The following is a 6,919-nucleotide window of genomic DNA, read 5'->3' on the forward strand; positions in this document are numbered from 1 at the left end:
AAGGAGTCAGACTTGTGTTAGTCCCTGTCAGTGTGATACAGCTGCAATTGCTGTCTCTGCTGCACTTTTCAAATGGATCCCATCCCTGGGCTGTGTGGCCCAGGGTTGTGCACACAGTGCTTTTCCATTTGTGGTTCCACAAACAGCACTCTTTTTAAGGCTGAAGGCAGAGATGAGTGAATGCAGCTCCAGATGGGAACTGACAAGTTTGAAAACATGTCAGCATGTGTATATTTTTAATTTCAAAGGCATCACGCTAGCATTAGAGTTGCTTTAATTCTAGAAGTAACTCTGTAGAACTATACAATTCCTAAACATCTCTGCCATAGAACAGGCATGTTGGCAAAAACACAAGCTCCTGTGAGCCAATTAATCTGTAATGAAGGTGAAATATTCTTATTCTGGTCTTTTGGACTGATCAGCCACTTATTGAGGATGTTGTTGTTTAGACTTATTCTGACATTGCATACATCAATTGTAGAGAACTGAGGAGGAAAATTTTGTTGTGGATACCTAAATAATCTTGGCTTTTGGAATTCAGTCCACAGAGTTCGGTAAGGTTGAAACTGAAGATTAATCTAAACAGATTCTATTAATAGTGGTGCTGCTAGGAGACTGAGCCTGAATTCTCTGTACAACAGCTGATGTGTGCTCTGAAATATGTTTGGTGTTGGTGCTTGAGATGTAGATTTGGAGGTGGGAAAGATTCTTGATGCAAGCTTTCCTCACTTGGGGACTATTTTATTTCCTAGTTGACTCTACAAAATGACATTGCCCTCCAAGGCCATTTTTTTTGCCAGCAGGGATGCTCGAAGGGAATGGAGGATGTGCCTCCACTTCTGACAGTGGAAGTCAACATATTGGACTGTTTACAACTGCTTCTCACTTCCACTGTGCAGGACTGATACAATAAGCAGCAGCTCTGGAGGTCATATCTGCTGTGCCTTGTGTTTTGGCAGGAAGGCAGTGAAAGGCAAGATTGAGTGCTCACTGTCTGTGGGTATTTGAGACCTTTAGGAATGCCAAAAAGTAGGTTACAGTGAGGTATCTAAACAAATAGACATCTGGGTTCAAACTTCCCTCCACACCTACACCCGACTTGCTGAGCTGTAAGTTAAAGTGGAATCTGAGTGCCTGATTCCTATACAACTTCACTCCTGAACTGGAAAGTATTTGGTTAAATAAATTGTTAAATAGTGTCCTATTTCATAACAGAAAGAAGGATTTTTTTAAAATTTGCATACCTGGAAAAATGTCTGATGCTGCTTTATCATGGCCTTCACTGATAATGATTTTTGTTTCTTTGATATAGTTTGTCAATGCCTCTGTATTAATGCTCATGTGCCATAAATCTTAGAACAACAACCTGTGATAGTAACTGGTACAAAATGTCTGTAGGCTTAATCAGTGTCTCCATCAACTGCTTTCATCTCAGTGAAAAGAATAGAAGAAAAGAACAGAAATAGCCTCTGCTGTAGTGATAACCTGAGGTCCTGAGGCAGCCATTGCTTTCTGACCTCCTTGCACAGTTTCCTTCATAAGGAGGCCCATTTCCAGAGCACAGCTTTGTTTCAGGTGTGTGGAAAGCCTGGAGGTGCTTGGTTAGTGGCCCCTGGCAATTGACCCTGGAGGCCTTTGCCTTGTCTGCTGGGATCATTTTATTGCCTTCCTGCCTGAGAACAATAAGCTTTTAGTTCTGACACTTAGTGAGATTAGATGTTATATAAATGGCCCTTATATAAAATGCAATAGAATGGTAAAATTGCCTAATTAGTAACACACAAAGCAGGCTGCATAATTGTGTAAGAAGTGAAAACTACAGATGTGAATACCTGGGCATGCTGTGTGGTGTTATTGTAGGAAGCCTAGTTATGGTTTCTGGTTTTTTAATGAGAAATGTTTCTTGAGCAAGTTCTAATCATCTTATTCTGCAGAAGAGATTAAATCAAAATTGACCTTAAAAGACAATGGAAACTATTAATATGCTGTTAGGCCAGGGTTGAAATGACTTACCAAGGGCAAGTTGTTTCCAGGTGGGTGCTCTCTGATGGTAAGAACTAACCTGCCAGGGGTTTGGTACTGAAAACCACTGAATGTTACAGTTAGAGCTTGCATGCTGCTGGGATGATTCAGATATTGGTATTTCCCAGCTTCGCAGATATCTGCAAATGTTACATTCCTAGTTTCTGCTTTTAAAAAGACATTTCTGTTGAGCAACTTCTTATCTCTCTTTACTATTTTTGGTATTCCAACCAAAGATGCCCAGATTGAATTTGAATACTGTATAAGGCTATTTACTCTGTTTTGACTGCTTCCTAAGGAAATGCCAGGATTTTGCAATTGCCCTGTCAGCTGAACGATTTCTGAATTCATTGGGCAGCTTTCATGTTTGAGAAGAGAACTGGAAGCCTGGAACAGCATTGCTCTTTCTGAAATGGAAGTGAACATTTCTGCTCAGGAGGAAGCGGCAGCATTTAGCTGTTGCACATCATTTGGCAGGAGCTGACCAGTGAGCTGGCCAGTGTGGACAGGTCATCTTTACTCAGATTTGTCTCTTTATATATGAACTATATACACATATATCTCTAAAACAATGGGAAGAGCTGTAAGAAATACCTGAGCATGTCAAATGAGACCAGATGACAGAAAGGAGACTACCTCAAACCTGAAACACATTTCCTCTGAAATATAGCCGTGATGCTTGGGTTGTTTTTCTTTGGGGCTCATCTCACTGCTTGAAGTCAAAGAAAACAAAGTGCTGTTTGATTTGATATTATTGCTGGGAGGAACTTCATGGGTCATCAAATCCAGCACTATGAAAAACGTGCATTCAACCAAAAGCACAGTTGATAGATGTACCTGCCCTTCATCTTGTGTCTTGAACTGCTTCAAATTTCTGATAGCTCAGATGTCTTGCTTTGAATGAGAATGGAACATTTTACTGTTGGTGCTAAATTATGAGCTTGCTGACTCTGTCTGCCCTGAGCTTTACTGTCAGTGGCACAAGAATGCTGGAATAGATAAGAAGTGATGAATGAGTAGTTCTTAGGGGTTTTTTCCTAAGCATCTGCTGTTGGCTGCTGTCAGAGACAGGAGGCTGAGCCTGCTGAACTCATGCACTGGTATCAAACAAGTGTTATTTTCTTAAGAATTTTGAAAATCCTCTCTCCCTCTGAAGCAGAGGAGGGGAAGGAGGGGGGTCCTGCATGACTGGGCTGCTGTAATGCATCATGCCTGGGCCAAGGAGGAGGAGGAGGCTGCAATTCCAAACAAAGCACTCGTGTTGTCTCACGCTGGCTCCCTTCACCCAAGGACTGATGGCTGCACATTGCCCCTGTCAGCCGTGCTCCACTCTCCCTTGGACTTCTGAGGGAAGCAGCTTTGGCAAATGTTTTTTTCCTCCATTGTGCTCAAGTGTCAGAGAATATCTGTGGAAATGGGAGGCTGCTCCATCACAGTCATATTTTGAAGGAGGCCTGGAAGGTGTGCAGAGAGATGATCAGAGGTTCATTACACACCACCTTGGAAACAAAATGTTTGGGTTTGTCTTTAACTTGGTAAAGCTGTCTATATCTTTAGTAGAGATTCTGTTGTTTTGTTTGAAAGGCATGACTGAATGTGAAAAAGACTGAATTGGGACTTGTGTATACAAGGTTTAAGACTGTAAATGATTGAATCCACCATCTGTCTAATATCTGAGTTTCTAGGGGGATCTCTAGATTTCACTTGTGCAAATGTGACCAGTTTGAACATCTGAAATTGCAAATAAACAAGTTAAGCTTGGTGCTATGAATAATAATGTTTTCACCATAAATAGTTTCTGAGTTTGCTGATTTATTGGTTCACTGCTCTTCCTCCCTCCTTGATTAATTTGAATGTCTAAAATTTCATGACTTTAACATTCATGAATTTTAAAAACTTGATCTTACAAACACTTGCACAAACACACATATGGGGTCACTTTATCTTTTGACATTAAAACTTTGTGAGCAGTAAAAACATTGACATGATCCTGGTGCATCTGTTTCTAGCTGGATGATGAGTCCACTCCTGATTTAATAAGGAAATAAAGGGAGGCAGTGTTTTGTATCTTAATATCCAGGGCAGATATGAGTGGAATAATCTCTTAGTTAAACTTTTTAATTTTTTTCCTTTGTAAATATTCCAGTTTAGTAGGTTTGGGTCTTAAACTTTTCCATTACTCCTTAGGGGATCATATTGGATGAGCCTTGGACAAGGAACATGTGATGCTTTTTAATATTGACAGGTCTTGAAAGCTCCTGAATAGATTAAATGTCTTTTTGCCTTCTTAGAGATGGCCTCCTTGCCCTTTTTAGAGTTTGGATTTAATCCAAGAAGAGGCTAGGACTTAGCTGCAAACAAAACCTGACTACTGGCTGCTGAATTATGAATTGAAACTTCACATAATGGAAATTTGAGGCCCAGTAGTCTAAACATAAAAGTTGCCTTGCAGTATTGTTTTTGAATGAGTGCAGGTAGTTTTGCTGGGTTTTTTTCTGCATAGTTTTTGCTTCTCTTCCTGTTTCATTCTTACTTGTTTTAATACCTAATTGTAGGCGTACAATATGTAATTAAGAGGCTGTGGTACAGGAAGCTTTCAAAATGCATGTGAAATTTGGAAAACATAGCTCTTCAACTTAATATTTAAAGGTACGGTGTGATAAGGGTCTAAGGAAATGACCGCAAGATTATGTAAATGTGTATATAAAATCCAGCTAGCTTTAATACCTTCTTGTCCTCTATAGTGTTCAGGGGAGATTTTAATATTGATTTGGTATTCCCAAGTGCTAATTCTGTCTAGAAAATGTCAATATTAATTTAATTACTTAATGTTTCTGTCCCTGTCATCATCATAGCCTTGAATTACTTCCTTTTCTTTCTCCACTCTCAAATGTAATATTGAAGTAACTCAATGTTTATTTCATATCCAACCCTTACTAGAATGATACAGGTTTGCATGCCCACAAGTATACCTGAAAGTCTCTGCAGGATCTGGCACAGATGTAAAAAAGATACAGCTAAAAGGAACAATTATCTTCTTTCACCATCTCTCACCATGGGCATTCCCATATCCTTATTGATTAAAGTACATTTTTCTGAAAAGCTGATAGTTTTGATCTAATGACACCAAGTGAAGGATTTGCTGTTTGACTTCTTGTTTTCTTCTGGTAACTAATTCGCCTCACCCATAAATTGGTATCATATTTCTAATTTGTCTTGCTTGAACTGTGCAGCAGCTTCTGGGACTGAGCCCCACTGTGTCAAGAGTCCTTTAGCATCTCCTCAGGATTATTTCTTGCTGTTTATAATGGTCACGTCCCAGCAGAAAGCATGTTTAAAGCCTCCTATAGAAACCTTTAGTTTCAACACTCAGATTTTTTTCATGGTGGCTTCTTTTCTGCCACCTTCAATTTTCCAATGCAAATTTTAAAAATTGGATACTAAGATTTGAATGTAATACATCAGTGGTGCCATGCAATCACATCCTGACTTTCTGTTCCCTTATTTCAGAAAGCTGAAGGCTCTGTGAGTCATTTATTCATTGTGCTGCGGCAGTGGCTGCTCCTGAGTCACTCACCTGTCAGGATGCTGAAGTTCTTTAAGACACCCTCTTTCCTGGAGCAGTTGGCTCTGCTCTGTGTTACCAGAGGTGTAGCTCTGTCTCTGGCTTTGCCTGTTTTAACTGATGTGGACTGAATATGTGCACATTTTTCTTTCTTCTTTATACTTTTATTTTTTATTTCATTCTGCCAGTCTATGTGTTAGCAGAACATTTTTTCCAAGGAACTGGTTAAATCTAGACTTAAGCATTTTTATGTATCTGCATGAGCATTTGAATAACTCTGATAAATGCAAAACCAAACTAAAGCAATTTCATTCCCCAGTGACTTTATACTGTCAGCTACTTTGAGATCTGTCAGTTAGCTAACCCTTAATCCATTTAGCATGTGCTTTATTGACACGAGCCAAATTTGTAGTCAGAATATCATGTGGTGTAAGTCACGTGCCTTGAAAGTCTTAAGTACTCAATCAACTCTACCAGCCAAATGTGATTTCAAATTCTGAAATCAGTTCTGTTTGCATATTGGTATCATAAACCCCTTGAGATTGCCATTAGTTGCATTCTTATCCTTTAATAGAAACCTATGCAAATTTTTCAGTTTCAGTCCAGCACTGGTTTTGGACAAATGAGGTTCCAGTGGCCAAGGCATGAAGTTAGAAGTCATTTCTTCTGGGAACCGTGGAGAATTGCATCCAGTAAGATTTACATTTAAAAAGGAACTCGTTGCAGGCTGAGTATTGGTTAATGCTGTTAAAAACTGCGAACAGACTGGAAAATTTGGAGCTGATACATTAAGTGTTGGGTGAGGAAAGTCTTTCAAATAGATCACAGGCTGCTGGCTTCCATCAAGACATTGGTGACTCTTGTAATTGTGCTTCTGTGTTCCAAGTGCCTGTCAGAGGTCAGCATCTCTGGAAACAACAGTGTTTGTACTTGATGTCTTTGTTTATACTTTGATTCACAAGTCTAGTTTCTTCTTGTGTTTTCTTCAGTGGAAAGAGAAGTTGTTAATTAATGTTCCCAGATAGGAATGCCCATCACAGTTCAGCTAAACTTAATGTGCCTTTTTTAAATCTTAGAGCTCCTTGAGTGGAGAAACTGGCCTGGTAACCAAAAATTAAGCTGGGGTTACTGCAGATTTCAGCTTGATCTCTTGCTTTAGATTCTCAAGTTCAGTGGCTGTTTCAGCAGCTTCCCAGGACCCAGTATCTTGGGAAGAGCATCTCACTGTTAACATCACACACTGAGGGTTTGGGAGGAGAAGTAGAGCTGATTTGATGAGATAACTTTTCTGCTTGAAAGATAATATTGAAGAAATTTCAGAATATTGAAGGG

General features: G+C 39.5%; 1 protein-coding gene across 5 annotated transcripts in view; it reads left to right on the forward strand.

Moving 5' to 3' along the window:
* ZDHHC8 (zinc finger DHHC-type palmitoyltransferase 8) overlaps positions 1 to 6,919 on the forward strand; it is a 118,754-nt gene that overhangs the window by 44,777 nt on the left and 67,058 nt on the right. The window lies entirely within an intron of this gene.

The sequence above is a fragment of the Passer domesticus genome, chromosome 17, assembly GCF_036417665.1.
Source record: "Passer domesticus isolate bPasDom1 chromosome 17, bPasDom1.hap1, whole genome shotgun sequence".
Classification (NCBI taxonomy): Eukaryota; Metazoa; Chordata; class Aves; order Passeriformes; family Passeridae; genus Passer; species Passer domesticus.